Below are 22,496 nucleotides of genomic sequence, written 5' to 3'. Positions count from 1 at the left end.
TTCACTCAAACATAAATACTTGCTTTATGAGAATGGGATGTTTTAATCACAGACGTCAGCAGACAATCTGAAATTACTTGGTTTTTTGCTGCTTTGTATTAAAGGGAATGAGAAAGGGCAGATATTGGGGGGTGGATTTTCAAAGATATATCGGCATTATTTGTGTAATTATTTGGAAATTTTCATCTAGATGCATTTTAAAATACTTCTGAATCCTGGCATAGATTCTGCAAGTCCTGTGACTTAAACTTTCTTCAAAATCCAAATTTCACTTTTCCAGTTTCATAAATTTAATCTTTCTAATTTGGCCAGGGAGTTTTCAAATGCTTCTGGAGGATTTAAGACCACAAGTTCTGGGGAAAATTGAGAGGCTGTGTTAACCTAAAAATCTTACATTTTTAAAAGCTCTTTCCCAGCTAATCTATTTCACATGCCTAGAGGGTTTTGCCCACACCAGTATGAATCTGCTCTTCTTGGACTTCAAAACTCTCAAGAGAATTTTATTTGATAATAGACTTTTGAAATTTGGTATAAACTTGTCTAAAGTCCTGAAGAAGCGTGCTTTTACAAGCCCTGCATGTGAAGGAGTGTTTTGGCACAAGTACTCCTGTCTCTGAGGCTGGGATTAATTTAATTTAATGAAGTTAGTTAGGTTGCCAGTCTCAGCTAATCACCAGGGCTCCCTTGTCTGGCTTCACTGGTTAGAAATAGGCATCTACTGCAGGTATTCCTACTGCCTCTTTTTTTCTCACTTTATTAACAGGAAGAGTCCAACAGACTCCTTTTTCCACAGTACTTTTCTTAACTGGATGCTCAGCTTTCAAGTGGCCAACGTTAAGGCAGATTAAGTTCATCCCATGTTGTTATTTGTAAGGCATTAAGCACTATGCTGTGACTGGGCATCACTGAGATTTTCAAATAGGTCAGAAGTTCTCAGAAGTGCCGCCCATGAACAAAACTTTAGGTCAATGCCCACCACCTGAATTTGTTGTCCACTCTGCAAAAAGGGTATCAGCACCATCTTTTCAAGAACACTGTGCCTATAGCTCTCAACCCATAAGGACTATTTTGTTCTCCATATAAGCTGGTTCAGGAAGAAACTTGTCTGAACCAAAATCTGAGGCTCCACACAACATCTGCAGAGAGGTGAAGCTTAGTCTGGAACAAATTCTCGCTCCATCAGCCAGTGGGCTCATCTGAACACCAAATGTGTATTGGAAAATCTGAAAAATAGGCAGGTTCTGCATTGACAAGTGTGTATTTGAGGGTCTAATACATTTAGTCAGATTTATCCAGGAGTAAATTTTTCATTGTTGGGGCAGGACCAAATTGACTAGGACTTTTATCACATGTTCACCACATCTTTTATTTTCATCAGCTGCAGTTTGGCTTGCCACAAGTTAATGTGCTTATGCATTAGGTCAGGTTTCTTCTATTCAGCCTATTTTAGCACCATCCAAAAAACAAGGGTAAAAATAATTTTGGGAAAGAGAAAATCAGTGTAAAACCTGTATTTATATTTGCACTGGTGCAGCACATTCAAATCTCTCAGAAAAACCTTCAGCTGCCAAAGCTGCAGAGAAAGATGCGTGACTTTCTTCTGCATTTCCCATGTTTTTTGTCTTAATTAAACTCGTCATGAGTCATGTTTACAACACCCAACTTACGGCAGTCCTAAACAAACAAAGGCATTCAGCCCCTGATGTGCGTGTCCAAACTCACCAGGGAATACTGCTGCCTTTTTCATCACTTCCTGTATGTGGAAAATGCAAAGGCCAAATTTAGAAATGGATCACAAGTCCCTGGACAGGTTGTTTCCAAGAAGGCTGATGAAATCTGCTTTCTTATTTAGCTTAAACCTGTCTTCCCAAGTATTATCTTCCCAGAGACTTCCAGACCTGTTTCCATCCCCCTAAGCTGTTAACTCCTGCAGTATTACGACAAAAAGAAAAAGCTAACTTTTCCCAAGGGCCGAAAGAGAGACGTGGGATCAGAGATGCCATTTTCTAGCTCAGAACCTGTGTGTGTGAAACACAACAGGGCTTCCTTTGTGTACTTAAATCTAGGAAAATTATATAAAGCAAGATATGCTTATTATCGTAATGATATTGAGTTTGAAAGAGTCACTACCCCTCACATCATGCTTGAATTTGTCCATCTTCCCTACTTAGTAGCTTCAAACTTAAAATCATTAACATGAGTATACTGGGTCAAAGAGTAAGCATTTTTTTACTATTTGGTCAAAAGACCGTGCAGCTGCATTTGAGTTATCCAACAGTCAATCCACATACACTTTAGATTACAAGGGCAACTACTTTTTAAAGACAGGCTCAACACCACTCTATGTGAAGCAAATAAATGGGATGAAGAGAAAAGGAACAGTCAAAAAATGTCAGTTATTATAGAGGAGCACGAACTGTCATTAGCTTGGGTATTGCTGTGATTAACAAAGCCTGGAGATGCTCTCTCACTGCACAAGACAGTAGGTAAAACCAGCCACTGTCATGAAGAAAATCATTCTCTGCATGAAGAAAAGAAGGAATAAAAACTTTGGGAGGCACAAGGAGGGGAGGCTAATTCTTAATACTTTAATTGTGGTTTTAAATCCTACTTTTAACTCTTCCTTATTGTAATGGTTGTTTTTTGGTTTTTGGGTTTTTTTAATTAACGTGTCTCCATCTTATTTTTAACTCCAGGTGTTGTTACCCTTCTGGAAGAGGGTTTGGTGTCAGGCATTGCCATGCCCAAACAAGCCCAGATACCTGGTGGGCTCAAACCAGGACAGGGCGAGGGAGCACCCGACCCTGGCAGCCACCCCTGGAGGCCATTGTCTCGGTTTTTCTTCATCAGCTGCATCTTGCACGGTGCGTGTAAGCTGCAGGGCTTGGAGCCAGGCAGAGCCATACCCCGAGAATCCCCCGGGCATCTCCAGACCATGTCCACAGCCAACATAGGAAATTCCGGCGAGACCGGACCCTCCCTCGCTTCCTCTGGGGGCCTGGCGCTGCTCACCAGCAAATCCTCTCACTTCTCAAGATCTTTGTGTCAGGCTGCGGCTGCTATTTTTGAGCTGACATTCCCCGGGTTTAATCCACTTAGCCTGTGACCACCTTCATCAGCTTCCCGCAAGCACAGCGCACAGCGAGGCTGCGAGATGCTGCCTGCCGCGCTCGCTGTCCTCTCCCGCTGCCCCACCGCCCCCCTCGGGAACGTGTATTTATAAAGAGGTGGATTAGGAACATTACCAGGCAGGTCACAGGGTGTCAAGCTGCTCTTTCAGGGCTTAAAATCGGAGGCTCACTCAGGAAGGAGCGCTCGGTTCCTGTGAAAGCGGCAGGGATGACTGCTGCTATGTACGTGCAATTTACTCTATTAGCAGCACCGGTGCTTCAGCCTGGAGCATTTAGAGACCCTGTTCCTGTAAACAAAGCAATCAGGAGGTGTAGAAATGCTTTGCTTTAATTTTCCTTTTCTTTTTTCACGTGGGGAAAAAAAAAAAAGGAGTCTTTTTAAGTGCAATGATGCAAATCCACCTTGCTGTCAGTGAGCACTGGGTGATTTATACCTGCCAAGGAGCCCAGACCGTCATCCCCTCGAAGCTGGGCAGCCCCAAGAGCTATTATGTCCATTCTGATCTGACTGGGGGAGAGAAGAGAGGTGCCCACAGAGGTGCCACCTGCCAGGTCACCTCGTGGGAAGCAGAGCCCAGCACCCGCTGGCTCCACAGTGATGTCCCAATGCCTGAGACCACGCACAACATATTAGACACCATCAAAAACACGTCAGGCCAAGCTGTGGCTACAGACTGTGGGGAAAACACTCCACCTCAGTGCCACGTTCTTGCAGCTTGTAAATCAGAAGCAGCCATTTCCCTTTGGTGTGCTGCAGGGATCTGCACGAAGGCAAATCCAAAGTGCTTCGTCATTCTGCTGAGCTCTAATCCCATCAGCATCTCTGGCCACTCCATCAATCGGATTAAAATAAGGCTGAAAGTCAGCATACGGCCGGTTCAGCCGCGGGGAGCAGGCCCTGCGTGGGCAGATGCACCACCGCCACTCAGCCAAGCCCCACGCTGCCTGCAAGCACCCAAGGCTTTCACCACCGCAGCGATTTGAGGTGGCCAGAGCTGCAGACAGGGCAGCCCATGTTCAGCATCACCACAGAGAGGTAGGGGCTGGGCCTTTAGCCCCCTCCTGCCCCTCCAGAGCCTCTGTGCTGTTAATGGATGAACTAACTGTAGCATGCCTGTCAGAGCCTTTCATGTTCATGCCGAAAGTTAGCCCAAAATGTTCCAGCAGAAAATATTTTCCATGAGAAAATGCTGCTTTAACAGAATCTAACCCTCCTGGTGGAAACCTGTCGACTGTTGTATCCTGTGGTAGAAACCAGATGGGTATATATAAGGATCCTGCCTTCATCCTGGGACCACTGGCAGCAAAAATAAAGATCTATTCAAGGTCTCTCTCGTACTTTCTCTGCCTTTTCCCAACTACAAAAATAATTTCTTTTTTTTATCTTTCTGTCCCATTTTTGAAAGTTTTTATTCCTTCCGCCACCCTAAGAAAAGCACAACATATGTGGGAACTGGATTCTGCCTCCAGCAGCTCATTTCATGGCCCAGATGGGCACATCCTTTCCATCTCAGAGAGACACCAGGTCTATGACCTCACACCACCTTCACCAGCATGGCTCAAATGAGGACCGATGGGTTGGATTCGGCCCTAAAGCCTGTTCCAAGCGGCCAGCTGCTTTTGCCTGGCTGGTCCTTGGGAACATATACCTCTTCATACCCAAACACATGAACAGCAGGTCCCCAGGGCTGCCACATCGTTTGACACACGCAGAAGGGCTTAACACCAGACTCAAGCCCCATCATCCCAGAACACCAGCACCTGTACTTTAACCTTTCCTGAGGGTTTGGAACATCATTAGGGGTCAAACCTGATCTCCCATCCATTAATACAAAAACTGAGACCACCCCTGTTTTATCTGCTCCAAAGGGGACACCATATGGAAACCTGTCAGCCCTCAGAAGCTCCAAGGATCTCCGCAGCAAGATCCTGTCTGTCTGAAGAAGTTACCTTGAGACTTCACCTTTTGAGTGCACTTAGTGACAAGCAGAGTTGACCTCTGTGGTGTTCACAGGGGACAAACAGTCCTTTCTTTTGCACAAAAGCACATAAAGACAAGATTAGGTGAGCCAAACTACCACCTCTTAATGACTTACAGAGACCCTCACTCTTTCTATTTATAAAATCACACTGTCTTGGCAATAGGAAAGAAAGAGTTGGCATCATTTTTATATTTTCTAGATCTGTCTAAATTCAGCCTTACTGTTTTTTCCACTGTACTTTTCTCCAGAAATCAGCCCACACTTCCCACTCACTGTTGCTGCCACAACTCACCTATAGATTTTTCTTTCATTAATTTTCCCAATAGGCAATTGCTCACAGAAACCGTAGGAAATATGAAGCTGGGAGACTTCTCAAGATGTGATGTGAACCGCATTTTCTACAAAAATGCCCAGACTCTAACAATCTACATGCACTTATCACCTCTATGAAAAGATAACAGGACTCTAGTGCCTTGAGGACTGGGCTGTCTGCACGGTATGTAGGTGACACCCTGGACAGTTTGGGAAAATCAGATTCATCCCTCTTTTCCTACTTTGTAAAATGGCAGTATAGAGAATTACAGGCTGTAACTGAGAGTTTTCCATAGACCTGTGAACAAGCGTGGATAATTCACTTGCAGGGAGAGAAACTGTGTATGAATTTATTCCATTAGGTTGATTCAAAAGTTACATTAAAGAGATGATCAAAGTGTGATACAGATTATGAATCGTTCTATCCATATTCCAGATGTCATATTCTCCATTATCTCTAATTTGTCTGAAGTTTCCCCACCTCTTCCCTTCTCATTTAGGAGAACTTTTGCTATGTAAAACACTCCTTTCCAGCTCTGCCCTGTAGGTAGAGGCGGTGATCCTGAATACAGACAGGCCTTGCAGCTGAGCTGGTAAGCTCCCTGGCAAAGGTCTGACACTTACCCCCGATGCAGCAGCCACCCCGGTGTCTTGTATATTAGGGAGAACCAGAACAAATGTGTTTGATTTGTAACTTTACAAGGACTTTCACATTGAGGTTTAAGTTTCTTTTATTAGTAGATCTAAAAGAAGGGCACCATTAACACATAACAGAGGAGGCAGAACTAAACTATTACCATAACAGCAATGTTTTAAAAACCCCACTACTTAGAGGTTTATAAGGTTCCTTGGAAAGATTATTGCAGAAGCCACAAAGTGGAAACAGAGGAGAGTTTCTCGGCTGCATTGTGCCTTCCCACGTGCTTTTGGCCCTGTACAGAGGGACCTACCTGGTTAAAACACAACTGAAGCCTATCTTAAGCAACCTGCTCATCTTGGTTTCTTTCCCTGCACCAGGAGGATCCCCTGTCAAGATTTAAGAGCCCACTGTTCCATTGCTCAGGAGAACCCTAGCAGAAAAACTGAAGGAATAATTTAGCAGCTGAGACAGCCAGTTTTCCTCTCCCAACAGCCTTGTATCAAACAAGACCCTCTGTTCAACCCTTTTTTTCTGTTATACTTCTCAGGTTTTACTTTCTAGGTATTTTGAATGAAGGGTATCCTGGCCCTGAAAATTCACCAAACAAATCATCACAATGTTTCAACATGTCTAAATGAAATGCTGTATCTTTTCTAACACTTTTATATTTGTTTAATACACTTCATCGGAAAAAGTGTTCCCAACTCTGTTTATCCAGTTTAAGGTCCACACACTCTTAGGCTGTCATAAAATAAGGACATCAACAAAAGCTGTATTATTTCAAGACATTTCCTTATAAAGCAATGACACTGTATTAGCAGCCTTTATTCTCCACAAATCCCCGTGTCAGCTGCAGAGGAAGGAAAGGGCTGGCTGGTTTGGGAGAAGGGACCTGGCTGAGCCTCTGCTAACTTGTGCCAAAGCACATCCCCATGCCTGCAGAGCGAGCACAGTGCCATCCTCACTGGAGCTTTCCTCCCTCTCCTCCACTAGCCAGACAAATCTGGCACTCCCCTTGGGGCACTGAGCCAGAGTCCCCTCCCTGGCTGGCCCAGCTGCGCTGGAGATCGGAGGGGGAGGGGGGGGACGACGACACTGGAGATTGGAGAGGATGAGTAACCATCAAGCAGGGAGCAGCTGCCTTTCTTCTTCCCAAGGAGTCATTGCTCTGAGGTGGCATCCCTGCAGGCAAGCCAGATTTCCAATCTATTAAACTGACTACTTCCTTCTTCACCTGTATTTTCCCTTTCTATGTTTTTTTAGGAGTTGCCTTAGCCTTAGTGCAGCATGACTTAATCCACCACTTCTGATGACCTAATAGATTCCAATCCTCAGACCTCTCTCCATGACTTCACTGCTCTGCTGTCTCCTCTTTGCCTGATCTCCATCTGACATGGAAAACATCCCTTTCTCAGCCTTTCCTCACCCTTGCTTCGTCCCCAGACCTGTTCGACAGAAATCCCACCGTGCACTCCTTGCGTATCTGGGGCTTTACCTCTCCTGGCCCCCCCAGAACAGGAAAGAACCGCAGGCCACATCTTCTGGCTGGAGAGAAGGCTCTCCGGAACGTGAGCTCATGTTTTCCTACAATAAGCAGGAGCCGTGCAGTTGAGCTGACACCTGCGGCAAGGCGGGAGCGGCTGCGAGCGCTGAGCAGCCTCCAAAGCTCCCCTCGCACGTGGCGCGGCGCGGCGGCAGCCAGAGGCACGCAGCAGCCAGCAGCCTTCCAAGGGTGACTAATGCCTTGCTGCTAAAAACAGCTTCCAGGGGTTTTCCATGAGCAAATCTCACTACAGGTCGAGTGTTGGCTTTTCACCTGCTAAAAACAAGAACTTCACTGTAACGTCCACACTGATGGATTTTTTTTTTTTTTTTTTTTTTTTTTTTTTTACCAGTGCATAGTACAACTGGCAAAGGAAACCTGGCTCTTTCCTAAGTGATGGCAGCATCTGATCCTTGTTAACACCGCTCTTAAAAGCCAAAAATATCACCCTTATAATAGATTATGTGAGAGTGTGGAAACAAGGATGTGTGGTAGACATGCAAGAGAAGACTGGAACATAAAGTATATTGCACGCATGGATGCAAACGTACAAGGGCCAAAGGGGAGGTATGGAAAATAACGTACTGATATGGCTTCTCAGAGAAGCACAGTGTTACATCAAATAGGTCATCCTGTCAAAAACACCTAACACTCAGCTACTTCACGAAAAGACCCAGCAAAATTCTTCAGAGCCTTGTTTCAGAAAGAAACTGATAAGAACTGCCATCAGTCCTTTGGATTTACCAGGGTCTGTGTCCCTTCTGACCTGCAAGGTTTTGCTGCTCCACTCTCAGGCCACCAGGTAATTTCAGCACTCCTGTGTGAATCAAAGCCGTATCCCCAAGAAAACTGAATGAACACATGGCTCTGCTCGTTGTGGGGACAAATCTATATACAGCGTGAATTTCTGAACTTATTCAATTAACATCTTGCCTAAACAGGCTCCAGAGCTATGTTTTCCCGCATATTTGAGGGTTTCAGCCAAGCAGCTGAACCGTGTAATCCACCATCTCAGACATGACATATTACTTGCCAGTTCTGACTGTCCCTGACAAGCTGGTTCATCTTATAAATCATTTGGGCTTCCAAATGAAATATAGATTGATTTTATTTTGCTTACTTCACTTTATGAGCAAGCAGCCCAGAAGTGGGTGTGCCAAAGTTCCTTTGCAATACTGCTCCTAGGAACAATACAGTCCTTGCACAAACATTGGTGGAAAGTAAAAGGCGAGTTGTGCAACTGCAATTGAAATCAGACTGCCTTGAGAAGTTGTCAAAATATCTATAAATGTGTTATCCCCATTAGAAATGTCATACCAGCTGCTGAACTTTGTGGGAAACACAAATACATATCTCCTTCTAGTTTAGAGGACCCACTTTCCCACCCTAGAACTTCCTGTTGTAACTTTTGTTCAATATTAAACAGCACCAGGGCCAATGTGAGCACAATGGCAAGGACCATGGATCTTCTTCTAGAAGGACTCATTTAGCTCATGCTGCTGTAAAGGTGATGAAGAAGAGGTACAAGATGTGGCATTTGACAATGCAAGGGGCAGTGCAAGATTGACATGGGGCAGCTCACTGTGGCCCAGGTCCTTGAGAAGATGGCCAAGATCTGAATATACTGTATCTTCTTCATCCTGAGGACTCCACAGAAGCCCAGTGTGAAAAAGATGGATGCCATGGAGTGGCCCTGTCCTGGTCTGAGAAGAGAGATAACATAAATTTTATAACATGGTTTTGACTCCAGAGAAGGGTCAACCAGCCCATTGTGGCAGAGACAAGGTTCAACACCTTGAAGCAATTAATTGTAGCATTCTCAAGGGGCAAGAGGCTGCCTTCAACTTACTTCTAATTAATTTACAAATTAGCCTGCTGGCCCATAAAGAGCATCATGCACTAATTAAGCCCAGCTGCTTTATGGGAAGAGCTACAAGGAAATCTGTAGATTTCAGGTACCTAAAAGGAATATCCTATCTGCAGTTTATTCAACTAACACTCATTGCTCCTGGAAGTTGTTAAAGCTAAGAACATGTTCAGTCACAAAGAGCTGAGCATTTATATTAGATCCTGAGGATATCCAAAGTTATAATCAATAGGAGAAAGAGATAGCACCACTAATGCCAGTGGCTACCGAGGATTTGCTTCTCATGTGGATGGAGAGCCATGGTTGAAGCTTTTCCCCCAGCTGGAGCACTTATAAGATGCTCTCCTGTGTGGTTTCTCTGGTCTCTAATGAGGTGTAAGCTCACCTTCCTCACTAGGGAGCAGCTTATATTCATGAAACCTGTAGGAAATTAACTATTTGTGAGACCTGCTCCTCTCTGCTCCACATGGCAGAGATTGGATGTGTTCAGAGGTTGCTGGAGACAGGGGAATAGACCGAGAGGGAGGGAGTCAGAGATTTGCATAGCCAGGCAGCACACTGGTTGCATAAGCCTTGTGTCTGTGGGAAATCAGACTAAAACCTTTTCAGAAGCAATACAAACATGTAGCCTTTTAGGACTAAAGTCATTTATGCAGAAATTTCCCCTATGGTCAGACTATTTCATAATTATCCACACTGGGATGTCTTGCATTTTGCTTTGAAGCATCTGGTTCTCGGCATGTCACCATTAGTTTGATCTAGCAGTTCCTGTCCTTATATAACAGCAAACCACTTCATGGATATTTCACACAAAATGTCTCTCTTTTTGCCCACTAAATGACCTGGAACTAGAACACAAACATTCTGTTTGCACAGTTTTACATAACATTCTCCATAGTTTTCATACAACACTATTAAAGACTAATTTGTTTCTGTTCCCAGGCTGATGGAAAGCAGTTCTTTTGGTAGCTTGATTGCGTCAGTGTTCTTTGAAAATGTAAATAAAGATACTGAGATAAGACCTGTCCAACTGCACAGTTCTTTTTCTCTTCATGTTTATCAGATACTTCAAGCTAAATAAAATTACTCTTTGCACTTGTTCTGCCTAAGAGCATGTTCAACAAACAGGTAATGAAATTTTCTTGGCTATCACAAGCCCTCCCCAACATATTTTGGTCACAAGCAGCATCTAAGAGAATCCACAATGACACTTTTCAAAAAAGCATTCTGAAAAATGACTTAGGGTCCCAAATACACCATTTTTAAAAGCAACTTAACTCACGAGGAATTGGATTTTCAGGGAGATTTAGATTCTTTAGCATTTAATGGCCAGCTTAGAAAAAGGGGCTTCTACTTCACAGAATGTGAAAAGTGTTGCCTTGCCAACTCCTATTGATCTTGACAGAAATGCATTACTGGTTGGCATCTGACAATGTCACTGAGCACCCAACCTCATCTTCATTGGTGCAAAACACCTCTGTAAAGCAACTGAAAGATGCTTTCCTAACTGTCTTCAAATATTATTTCCTGGGCAAAGGGCAGAAGTGTTTTCTCTTCCTGGTTTCTTTTGGGGTAGTGACTTGGAGGTCCATTTCCTTGGCAAGACTTCCTGAATTCCCAAATTGTCAATACAGACAGATTATTTTGGAACAACATTTTGCAAAACTGGCCTTAGTCTGCTTAAAACCAGATGTCAATATGTCCCACCCAACATGTGAACCACTCTCTAGGGATGCCCACATTTGAAAGACATGAGAAATCAGTCAGCTGCATGTTTACTTTGGATGCTCCAGGCATAGTATGAATGCAGCCCTAGACCTCAGACATGTAACCTCAAAATATGCAAACAAGCCTAACAGTACCGATTCATCAAATCAGCTCATCAAATACTGGGGCCATGGAGCAGGTGTGCTGGTAGAAGGTGCCAACAGTTAAAAGGAAAAAGACACTGGCTTTTTCTGTCTTCATCTGTGTCCCTGCCTTCTTTGCCAGCTTCTTCCCTCCTGGACTTTAATTCACTGGATGCTATGCATGGATATTCTGGTCTCTGAAGCAGGGAAATCACCTCCTATTAGAACAATATGATGATATTACATTCATTTTGCCAGAGTTAATTTTAAACAACTGCTACAGGTTAAAGTCTTTTATGTAACATCCCTAAGAAAAAGCAGTGCCAAGAATATCTTAGGGCAAAAATTAGTGAGAAGAAAAGTAAGAAATTCAAGTGGCAAAAAATTATTCAGATCACTTTTTTTTTTTTTTTTTTAATAATAGCCGAATGGAAGGCACATAACAGTTACGGGAGTGAATTAGAAGGGCTCATGTGCCCTTCAGAAGGGCACATGAGCTATCTGTTCTTTATGGTATGATATGAAACTGCAAAACCACATTGCAAAGGGAACATCATATAGAGCAACAGAATTTTACTCGTCCAGTCAATCCTTCTTCTGGCGTTTCTTGGGATTGTTTTTGTCTGTGCATTTTGGTAAGTCTAAAGAAAAGTTGTCTATTTGCCATTGCTACCTTACACCAAACCCCAGGAATTATTATTTTTTAAAAAGATCAGTCAGAAAAGGAAGATTATTAGTCACTGATATCAGTCATTGATAGAGGAACAAGGTCACTTTAAAGGTCAGAATATTTCAGTAGCTACAGGAATTCCGCCTAAACTACTCAGCATCCCATCCAACAGTGCATGACAAGAGGTTCTGGAGGCAGAATGGCCCAGAGAAGCATTTTTCTCCCACCAGGTTTATGCTTGAAGCAACACACAGCCTGATGCTATTCCCTGGCATCAGCTGTTGATGGAAATGTGTTTAGAGGAGCTGAGAGCCCACCAAAGCTTTCCCAGAGTACTGCCACATAAGTATGCAAAAACCCCCCAAGCTCTTAAAAACATACTGATGCAAAACTGCCTCTGAAATCAGAGGCCTTTGTGAGGAGTTCAACACTGCCAAGAGCTGCTCTGCCCTCCTCCTGCCCAGGAGAGGGAAAACCCACATGTCTCATAGAGGCATGGATAGCTCAAGGAGGCAACAAAGGCTGCTCCCTTTCCACCTGTTTCCCTCCTGGGACAGCCTGGAAACCCCACCAAAGATCCAGCAGCAGAAGTTGTGCCTTGCCTTAGAAATTCCCAAACCTTTTCCTCTTCTTTTCCTGCGAGGCTGCAGGAGGGAGCTGAGTCAGGATGTTCCCACTACCCTCTGGGTTTCAGGCACCTCTTCCCGAGCACCTCTGCAGGCATCATTCCTCTTGTTGGGAAGGAAAGTGCAGCACCAGGGTCTGAAGCATCTCCTGCTGGCACAGTGCCCCAGGCGGGCTGTGTCGGCAAGCGACAGTCCCCACCACACCAGCTCAGCTTTATCTCCACACTGAATAAACAACCAAACATCTGCTTTAGGATATCAGCTGGAAAAAAAGCACTGGACATTTTGAGTGCAGTTTAACAATGTCTATGACCTCAGACAATTTGTTGTTTCTTTAGCGCGTGCAGAGCCTGACCCCACTCACATCCTCTAAATCCTTTTGCTGTCTTCTTCTTTTCCTGCCCTCAAAAAGGCCACAGGATGAAAACAAAATTTTAAAAAACCCAAGGGGAACTAGTATTAAATTTTAAGTAGCAACAACCAGGCATTTCATCAGCATGAACACAGTATTCATAAATCTTTATCACCAACAATTTTTTTTTTAATATCTGGAATCCACTATCCTGCAAATTAGTCCCATTTGTCCACTCAGTGCTAATGCCATTAAAATCGACCTCATTTGTCAAAGCATATGAATCCAGAAATCCGTGGATTTGTTAATTTCTCAGTTTGAAAATGTAATCTTGATTCATAAACTAAATTTTATGGAAAGAAATCTCATTGTATTTGGAAACTACATCTTTGTCCCTCCAAGGAAAATTAAGCACACACCACCCTTTGTTTGGGTTGGCACTGGAGGACACGTTAACACCTGTGTTATTTTCTTATAAGCCAAGAGCAGCCACTCATTCCTTTCCATTCCAACCCAGTATTTGTCACCTCTGTCTCTGGCTGTGGTTGCCACAGAAATTTCAGAATGGTTGAGATGAGGTGACAACAACATACTTGATTTCCCAGAGACTGTTCTGAAAAAAATGGGATCCTTTCTCACAGAAGGGTAACTTTGGGTATGGGCAAAATATTCTGAAAATTTACCAGTGCTTGGGGAAAAAAAAAAACAAAACCAAAACAGTTTTCCTGAAGCTCATTATTTTATTCCATGTTTCTTTACTAATCCCACCACCTCTTAATGCTGTGCAACCAGTTCTTTCACAATGAAATCTAACTTCTAATTTCACTTTCCAGTTCTGAAGTAACTTTATCAACATTGGTCTTAGCTGATTATGACTGCTAAAATGTTCAGCTCTTCACCAATGGGCTGCCACAGGAAGAGATGAATACAAATCTTACTTTGGCATGAAGAGATAATGTGAGCGGGTATCAGCGGTAAAGGATGGCTACTGCGTAAGTACAGCTGTGTGTTTGTGAAACAGGGGAAACAAAAACAGGGAATCATAGACTTGTTCACCTTGGAAAAGACCTCCAAGATCATCAAGTCCAACCATTAACCCAGCACTGCCAGGTCCACCACTAAACCATGTCCCTAACCACGCCTTTCGGATATACACACTGGGACTAAATGAAAGACAAGACAGATTAAAAAAAACCAAAACAATGCACTAATTTCCCATCTACTCTGCATCCTGTTTGGTGAAAAAAACTCTGCAGTGTCATGCAAGAAGCCTTAAAATGGGTACTGATCACAGATGCAGTACGGCCAAAAGACAGAGCTTTGATAATGAAGTATTTCACAGCCTGCTGTTGCATTTAAAGAGGGTGTGCAGCCCTCACAGATTGCTAAGGATGCAGCCAGGAGGACGAGATGCATACAGTGCATGAGAACAGACACAGACAGTGCAGGCAAGAAAACAGCTCTCGGAAAACGAGCTCTTTTTTCTCGGGGCTTTGGTAAGAACCAGCAGAAAGGGTTAAGACCCCACAGACCTCGGCAAGCCTGTATCTTCTTCCCTCTTTTGGGCATCTCTGAAACAGTGACTTAGGTTTATGCAGTCACCAGCACTGTCCTGATGCAGGTTCATACTGTAAACAGCACTGTCCTCCTGCAGCTTCAAGTCAAATGCCTGCAAAAGTATTTGGCATCCTACTGAAGTGCTATTTGTCCTGATCAGAAATAGATTCTGACTTGCTGCTCAGAGACTACCAGGTGCTGTGGAAGAGGGGATGAAGATCCCAAGAACCATAGCTCACAGCCACGGCTCCAAAAATCTGCCCTGAAATGCTGCATGGGTGGTACATCGCCCATCCCCGCTGCTGGCAGTTCACCATCCCACCCAACCTGAGCTTCAGCATCACTCCCGGTCTGCCTCCCGCCCACGATGCCTTTGTGGGCAGCCGCAGCATGGAGAGCAGCTGGCAGGCAGACGGGGCAAGAGGCTTCAAAGGAGCTGCCAGCCACTTCCCGGGTACAGCAGCACAGCCACAGCCCACCACAGGCATCAGAAACCAATGGGCTTTCCTGGCCTCATCGGCATGTCCTCCTGCAGGTCCTGGCTGTCACTTCTCTTCCTGCCCCCTGCCAGGGCCAATGGGAAGAGGAACCCCCACCAGGGCTCGCTCCTCTGGACAGTGTCGTGCAAAATACAGGACAGCAGAAGAACCAGCTGGCCCCAGACTGGGACATGGTGGCGGGATGCAGAAGGCATGTGCCACTGCCCTTTGATGCACACAGACTGGGGAGCATGGTTATGAGGCTGGAACTGTGGGGATGTGAAGAGGATCTCGCCAGGTCCCAGGTGAAAGCAGTCTGTTGGAGCTGGAGAGATGTCACCACTAATGTCCAGGCGAGATGGTGGAGAGTTGCCCATCCGGGGAGCAAAACATGGTGGATGGATGAAGGCTCAGCATGGTCCCATCCCCTGAATTGTGATCCAGGCAGCCTGAACTGTGCATCATCACTGCTTTTCCCCATAAGAACCCCAGCCCATGTACTGCTCAGCCCACCTACAAGCAGCTCCCATGCTGCTGATCCCCTGCCAGCCAGGTCAGCAGGGCTGGGAGTCTCTGGGACAGCCTTGACCTGGCTGCTGCACTCAGCCCCTGTGCCCGCCACTCCAAAGCCGCCTGCTTCACATTTCCCTGCTGTGCTCCAAGGGCCATGTCTTTGGGAAGTATTTTTGCAGCAATAAAGCAGCATTTTCACTGGGCAAAGCTGCATTTTAATAGTAAGAGGAGAGGACTGTTAAAGGCTGCAGCAGGCCCCGTTTGGCGCCAGTCACTGCTTTTTTTCTCTCCTCCATATGTACCCCATATGCAAGTACAGCTGAGAAGCTGACATGGAAAGTTTTTTAAAAGGAGAGAAATATCTGAAACTGCCCTGAGAAGGAGGCTCTGGGCTTCTTACGTCTGCTTTTCCAAGAGCTGTGAAGACCCCAGGATCTCTTACCTCTGCACTTTCGAATTGCCTCCTTGCAGGTAATTAATAACACAGATGACTGTGATGTGGGTGTAGGGGTGAGAACTTTCCACTCTATGCCCTCTCCACAGCGCAGCTGCTATTCAGTGTTTTGGTCCTGTGCCGTGAGAACACATCTATGGCTGACACGGCACAGGCAGGGGCTGTCTTAATAACAGCAGCCCACTACTTTGCCCTTGTTTGGATGGCTGTGATGGGTCTCCTATCCCAGACTCTCCTACCAGCCCTCCACTGTCATGAGTCTAAGGTATCTAACACTGCCTCAACTTACTCTCACTTCAAGAGTTCCTCCTAGCACAGACCACCAGGTCAACCAAAACCCTCCCCAGACTGTGTTTTTAGCCACAGAGGAGGCATGGCAGCGCCCTACTCTGTCAACAAGGAGGTCATGCTCACAAGCTCCTTCTTAGTTTAGGCTGAGGAATTCACTGCCCTTAGATTCATGTGGATGGGTTTATCTGTGTCCTTTGCTCCCTGTGTGAGAGACAGAACTATTAAGGGATAATGATTAACAGGGTTCCCCCTTTTGTGGAGACGGGGTGCTTTGTTGAAATGGAGGAGGTGAGCTCTGGGTGTGTAACAGCCAACCTCTGATCTGGTATTTCGGAGGGTGAATGATGGGCTATGAGTGGGATAGGAGACAGATCCTGGGGAGACGTGGTGATGCCTCTCCTCATGCTGAGTTGCCCTCCCTGGCACAAACCACTGGGTTGTGGGGCTCCCCCTCCTCCCATCGGGAACATACCAGGACATTGGCACGTGACCTGAGGGTTTTCATCTCTGCTGATATGGGCCACAATGGGCCATAATCGACTCAACTGCGCTGGTGTGGTGAGCAGCTGTGTTGACTTAGAAGGTGTCAAGAAGTGTCCTGTGATCCACAACATTACATCATCCAGTGTGAATCTCCTGCCTCAGTGGAGGTATGTGGGTGTTCCCACCTGAACCTGAAGAAATATAAACCCAATAGATAGTGTGTTCTGTGTGTTTTCCCAAGGCTTTTCCCCCACCACTCTTTTGGATATCTCCCAGCACATGATGGATCAGGTCTGCAACCACCACTTCAGTCAAGACTGTGCAGCAACCCAGTCTCACCTCAGGGCCTACAGGTGGTGAGATCTTCACACCCTTGTCCTGTCTCTTTCTTTCTTTTCCCTCCTGCATGTCCTTGGGTGATGTTGTCACGCATTCATATTGCAATGATTTCATGTTTTTATATTGCTATAGACAACAAAAACCAAAATGGCTATGTAGCTGTTTTCTTTTGCAACCAAATTGTTCTGTAATAAACCCTACATGTTTATATTTACAAACACTGATCATCCAATGTTGTTTTACTCTAATCCACCCTAAGGAATCTATTAACAAGAACCTGGTTACCCTTGCCTTCTGCAGTGTGTCGTAACACCCTGCTGCTCACTGCAACATTAAATAGCTGCCCTTCTTCATATATACCTGAGAAATATATCTTGAAATTTTTTTTAAAATGACATAATCTCTCCACTGGAACAAACATTCCTTGGACCCCTTCCTTTCTGACCTTGAAGCGTTCCCAGGATTCACCTTGGTTTCTAAACAAAAATATGATCAGGTAGCATGAGAAATAAATAATCTGGGGGCAGGGGGGGAAACCCCACACCATTACATTTCTTTGTTTTACTTTTCTCACCTCTTTGGCATTAGGTCGGAGTCCCTGCAAGTATCCAGAATTCTCCTTTTGAAACATCTGGCTTGTTCATCAAGTCTCCAAATCCAACTCAGCTTGAGACATCCTCATACCTGCTGTAAAAGGGGTTCCACCCTTCATGCCTCCTCTCCCATCATTTTCTAAATGGCATTGTGCATCCTCTGCCAAGCAGACACATCATTCTCATGTGGTGGTTTGCCATGGACTCAAGGACCTTTTGGTCCCCAAAGGCTGCCCTATGTCAAGGCTTTCTGATCAGATGTCTTTCCATGAGAGCAGTTGGAGAGGAGATTGGTTCTTGTATGCATTTGAAGAAATGGAGGTTACATTCCCAAAATTAAATATATCAAGCTTGCCAGCAGCATTTTACATGTGGATAGATTCTATGATGCCATCAAAAATTTTTTAAAACATTTGTCAAATGTATGTTAGCATAGAAATCTGCAACTAAGGCAGTCAGTCTTCCCCTGCCCCATGTCCTAGACCCAGATTCCCACTCTTGTTTGCTGCATCCTTGAGCTTCTACAACTCCTCTGGAAAGTTATTTGGTATTGCTTGTATTTCAGGTGTGTGCAGCACTATCTTTGTACCAGACACTGTCGAACTAGACAAATAAGATAAAGCAGGGGCAGACATACTATTTCCACCTCTCATTTTATACCTAGGTTAAGAGAAATTATGAGATGATCTTAGCATGCCACTTAAAAGGACCCAAACTGCGGCATGAAAAGTTCTTTGTAAGCTGCTCAGGCCCCTGGGTGCCTGCAGCGCCTGTGTTTCCCCCAGCAAACATCTGCTTTTTTGAAGTTCTGGTCCTTGTTCCCACATGGACTGCAGGGTTTTTGGCCCTTTCAACACCATGCACATGAAGAAGCAGGTGTCCCCAGCCTCCCTGCCACCCCTCTCAGCTGGTGCCTAACCACAAGGATGTGTGCTTCTCCAGTCTCCCATTTCCCAGTGCTGTGTCAGCAGCACCCAGCTCCCAGCGATGTCCTTGATGGGGCCACCTGAGAAACAATTGCTGTGCTTTCCCTTCTCACAAAAACCATGCAGAACAACAGCCACCTGCTGCTGCTCTCTCTTGCAGTGCATTTTAAAACATTTAAAACATTCCTTTTCATGGCCCATCAGGTCCCCTAAATCCCTCCCTGCTTGTTAAAATGTACCAGGAGGATGGAGATGAAGATGTGAGTCCTCTTGGCTTGCTTCCCAGCTAAGAGAAACTGGAGGCTGCTTCTCCCCGTGTTCCTCTGCCCATGGGAAGAGGAGAAGGGCTACCAGGGACAGACAAGACCTCCTCTAGGACCAGCTCTTTGGGGAGCATCACCCTCTCTCTGCATTAAGATGGCAAAGAGAAGCAGACAAGAAAGGAATATGCATGGCAGGGAGTCAAACTGATGAGTGATGGACTTGGGAAGTGGACTGTGGCAGGAAAAGGTACTTTTTACAGGTTTCTCTATTATCTCCTGCAATATTACCTACTGAAAAAGATAATTTTGATCCTACTTTAACTGGTTTTTACACTTCAGTAGAGCAGACAATGATGCAGTATATGATTCTCTTACAAAGAGCAAATTTTCTGCACTGTAATAAACACTACATTGATGGTACTTGGGTCACTTTCCTATGGGGAAAATCAGGTAAAATATCCAAAAATCTATGGCAATATCTTTTCTGTAGCTTTGGGGAGTCAGCCTTGAACAGAAACATGATTGACTAGAATATCCTATAAGGTAGAAAAGGTAAAAATTGTTATTTTCCATTAAAATCTTTAGGGCATTTTCTGTAAAAACTATGAAACTGTAAGTGTTTGGGAGATCTGAATGACTCTGAGTTTTGTTCTACCACTTGAAGAGTTTAGAACCACTTCAGTTCTTCAAATGTGTGTCTGCCAGACAATACAGCTGATAAGAATTTGCCATTAATTGGAGAGTGGGGCATGTACCAGACTAAGTGATTTACTTCCAGAGTGCTGTTATTATGGTTGTAGATTGCATTTGGTTGCTTAGAAACCATCCTTATCAATGATTCAAGTTATCTCCTGATAGCATGGTGAACAGATAGCACCTTTCTTTTTCACTCAGTGCTTGTCAGGAGGAACTATTTTGTAAAAACCTCTGCAAAAGGCAGTATCCCTCCATGGACAGGCAATAGCATAGCTGGCATGTTGATTTTGGCTGATTTGATCCTTATTTCAAAGGATCAAATAAGATTTTTAGGAAACAGTATTTGGCAACACAATGCTTAAAGACCTATTGTTTAGCTGGGGGAAGAGGGAGAAAAAAACTTGCTCATCAAGTGGGAAGACTTATCTGACAAACAGCATATCTAACAAGCAAAAAATACTGAGAAAAAGGTCTCTTTAATGTTTCATTAAAACTACAGACACATTACCAATGTGGACTTTTAGGCTGGAACTCATTAGTAAGTGAATTCTATCTGTCAAACCCAAGCTTTACTGATTACATTTGGCTTTCAGGCAGTAATCCCCAGGGAAAGTGATTTATTTCAGCACTTGATGAGTTACTTCATCGATGGCAGTGATAACTACACTATCTTGACTTAGGTTAGCATTTATAGGCCTCTCGGAAGGACTGAGTGTTCAAGGGGGATTTGAATGAAGACAGGTGGGAAGTCAAGCATGATGGTGCAGGAATAGTTAGAAATGTTTGGAAAGCACAGCCCACCCATAATAGGGAAGGGGCTCACCAAACTGGGCTGAAGCAGGGAATGCTAAGAGGAAATGACTCCCAGGTTAGGTAGCAAGGCCACAGTGGAGAGGGACTTCAGGCTGCCTCCCTCCCTCACCCAGCCCAGTGTCCTACTGGCATACACGGGCTGAGCAATGCTGGCTTTGACTCCTCTCATCTCACCGCTAAACCTGGAGCTGCAGCAGGGAGTGGAACCCCTCTCATGTTCTGACAGTAAAGATTTCCCAGATGTAATGAGAAAATGGAGTTGAATGGGTGATGACCAGCAGGTAATGATGTAAAATCAGAGAGAGGTACAGACACAGGCAGAGAGCTGAGTTAGGGTGCCGTGAGGAGTAGGAACAGGCTGTTAATGGATCAGACCAATACCAACAAGCTTCCTTAGCAGTCAAAGAAGAGAGAAAGGGAAGAGGGACAGATCAGAGCAGCAGCAGCTCTGACTCCCCTTCAGACAATCCTTCTTTTCCTTCCACTGTCCTTGGGTCAAGAGAGGTACATTGGCATCCTTAAGATCAAGGGAATACCTCCTTGAACTCCAGGCATTAATGCTACCAAAGGAATTAATGTTTTGCCTTCATACATCTGCCACGGCAATGCATACAATACAGATCTGGTGGCCCAAAATACCTGTCTTAACTGGCCAGATGTGGAACAGGAGCTCCAGGAGAAATCAGAACTACCTTTGAGATATGTCCAATATAGGTACCACAGGAGAGATTGCACCAGAAGATCCCAAGCTTTGCCAGTTTGAGCTATGAAGATTTTTTCTGAAATGCAGGGACAAAACCTGAGCCCAGGAACTGAGGCTATCCCAGCAACAGCTGTTTGGAAATCCCTTAGTTTGGGAAATCTTTTTCAGTTTAGAGGACATCAAACAGGGATCTGCAGACACTTGACAACCATTTAGCATATCTGAAGGGTGCCTGTTAAGGTTTCTGTTGTCATCCAGCTGGCCTAGTAAGGCTCCTTCCCTATGAGGAAATGCACGGCCAACCACCCTGGGTGTGCCAGGGACATGAAATCGAAGCAGTAACACATTTGAGGACTGATGAATTCATAACCTCTAAGAGAATATCACATCACCATTCTCCTGATCTGTCTGTATGGAAACTCACTCTGTGGCAGGAGCATCTGCAGGCCTTGTGCAAATTCAGGAGAAGGTTTTATGTCTGCTGAAATTGTTCTGTCAATTTTCACTGGAGAATATGTCTCTCAAAGTGCAGTGAACATGTACCAAGTCATACTGATCCAGTATCACTGAACCTGTAACAAGGAAAGAAAGAGCAGCTTATCTTTCCCAGTAATTAACTCTAATCTGAAACGACATAGGTGAATAATTGCAAGAATAAAGGCTATTACATTTCCCAGGAATGAAATTTGATCTGCTTTTTTTTTCAGCTCCAGTCTTCAGCTGGACCATAAAGTTGTTTCTGTTGCAAATCAGAAGTGTGATATGATTAAACAGCAAATCTACTAGCACTGCTTTTGAGGCAAAAATAACTTTTAATATTCTAAGCAAGTAAACTTGAGATAGAACCTGCAAAATTCAATTACAACTTCTGGAACAGAGTCTAAGCCACAGGGAGCAAACGGCTTGACTTAAGAAAAACTTAACTTTCTTATTTAGGGAAAAAGAGGCTGGGTGTTAGGCTAGTACATAGTCCTGAGATGCTGCTTCAGAACAAAGAATCCTCATATTAAGTCTTTCACTCAGTATCATACGTATTGTAAAAAGAGAAGAGTGGACTTCAATTTCCCAAATGACCATGGTTATTGTAAATTGCAATGAAACCTTCTGTCTGAGAGTTTGTCAGTAAAGAAGGATTCTGCAGAAACTGCAGGAGGAGAAGAAAAAGTGAAGAAATGTTTCCTCCAGCACACCTGGTTCTAACTGGTATTGGGGACATTCCACGAGCAAACCCCTGAGGGGCACCACCTCCTAAGTTCCCAGGAAGACAGTCTAGAGAACAGCTGAGGTTAAAAAGTCCTTGGAAGTGCTGTGTGCAATTTAAAATAAAATCTATAAGGCTAAATGAAGTGAATTGTTTAGCCATAAGGCTAAATTAACAAATAATGCAGAGGATAATACTTTTCACCATGTAGC

The 22,496-nt window shown here is 44.5% G+C and overlaps 2 long non-coding RNA genes across 3 annotated transcripts in view; one reads left to right on the top strand and one right to left on the bottom strand.

Moving 5' to 3' along the window:
• Nucleotides 1–5,731, top strand: part of LOC125322023 — a 62,116-nt gene extending 56,385 nt beyond the window's left edge. For both annotated transcript variants that reach the window (XR_007201812.1, XR_007201811.1), the window contains one exon: nt 2,697–5,731. This is a non-coding gene — a long non-coding RNA (uncharacterized LOC125322023). The remainder of the gene's footprint in view (nt 1–2,696) is intronic.
• LOC125322024 lies at nt 1,515–21,649 on the bottom strand. The gene is made up of 3 exons (XR_007201813.1): nt 21,508–21,649; nt 3,246–3,418; nt 1,515–1,753 (listed from the first exon to the last, which is right to left on the bottom strand). It is a non-coding gene; the product is annotated as an uncharacterized LOC125322024 (long non-coding RNA).
• Nucleotides 21,650–22,496: the final 847 nt, after the last annotated feature.

This window comes from Corvus hawaiiensis, chromosome 2, assembly GCF_020740725.1.
Source record: "Corvus hawaiiensis isolate bCorHaw1 chromosome 2, bCorHaw1.pri.cur, whole genome shotgun sequence".
Lineage (NCBI taxonomy): Eukaryota > Metazoa > Chordata > Aves > Passeriformes > Corvidae > Corvus > Corvus hawaiiensis.
The sequence above is the reverse complement of the archived record's forward strand: the minus strand, read 5'-3'. Positions and strand labels throughout refer to the sequence as shown.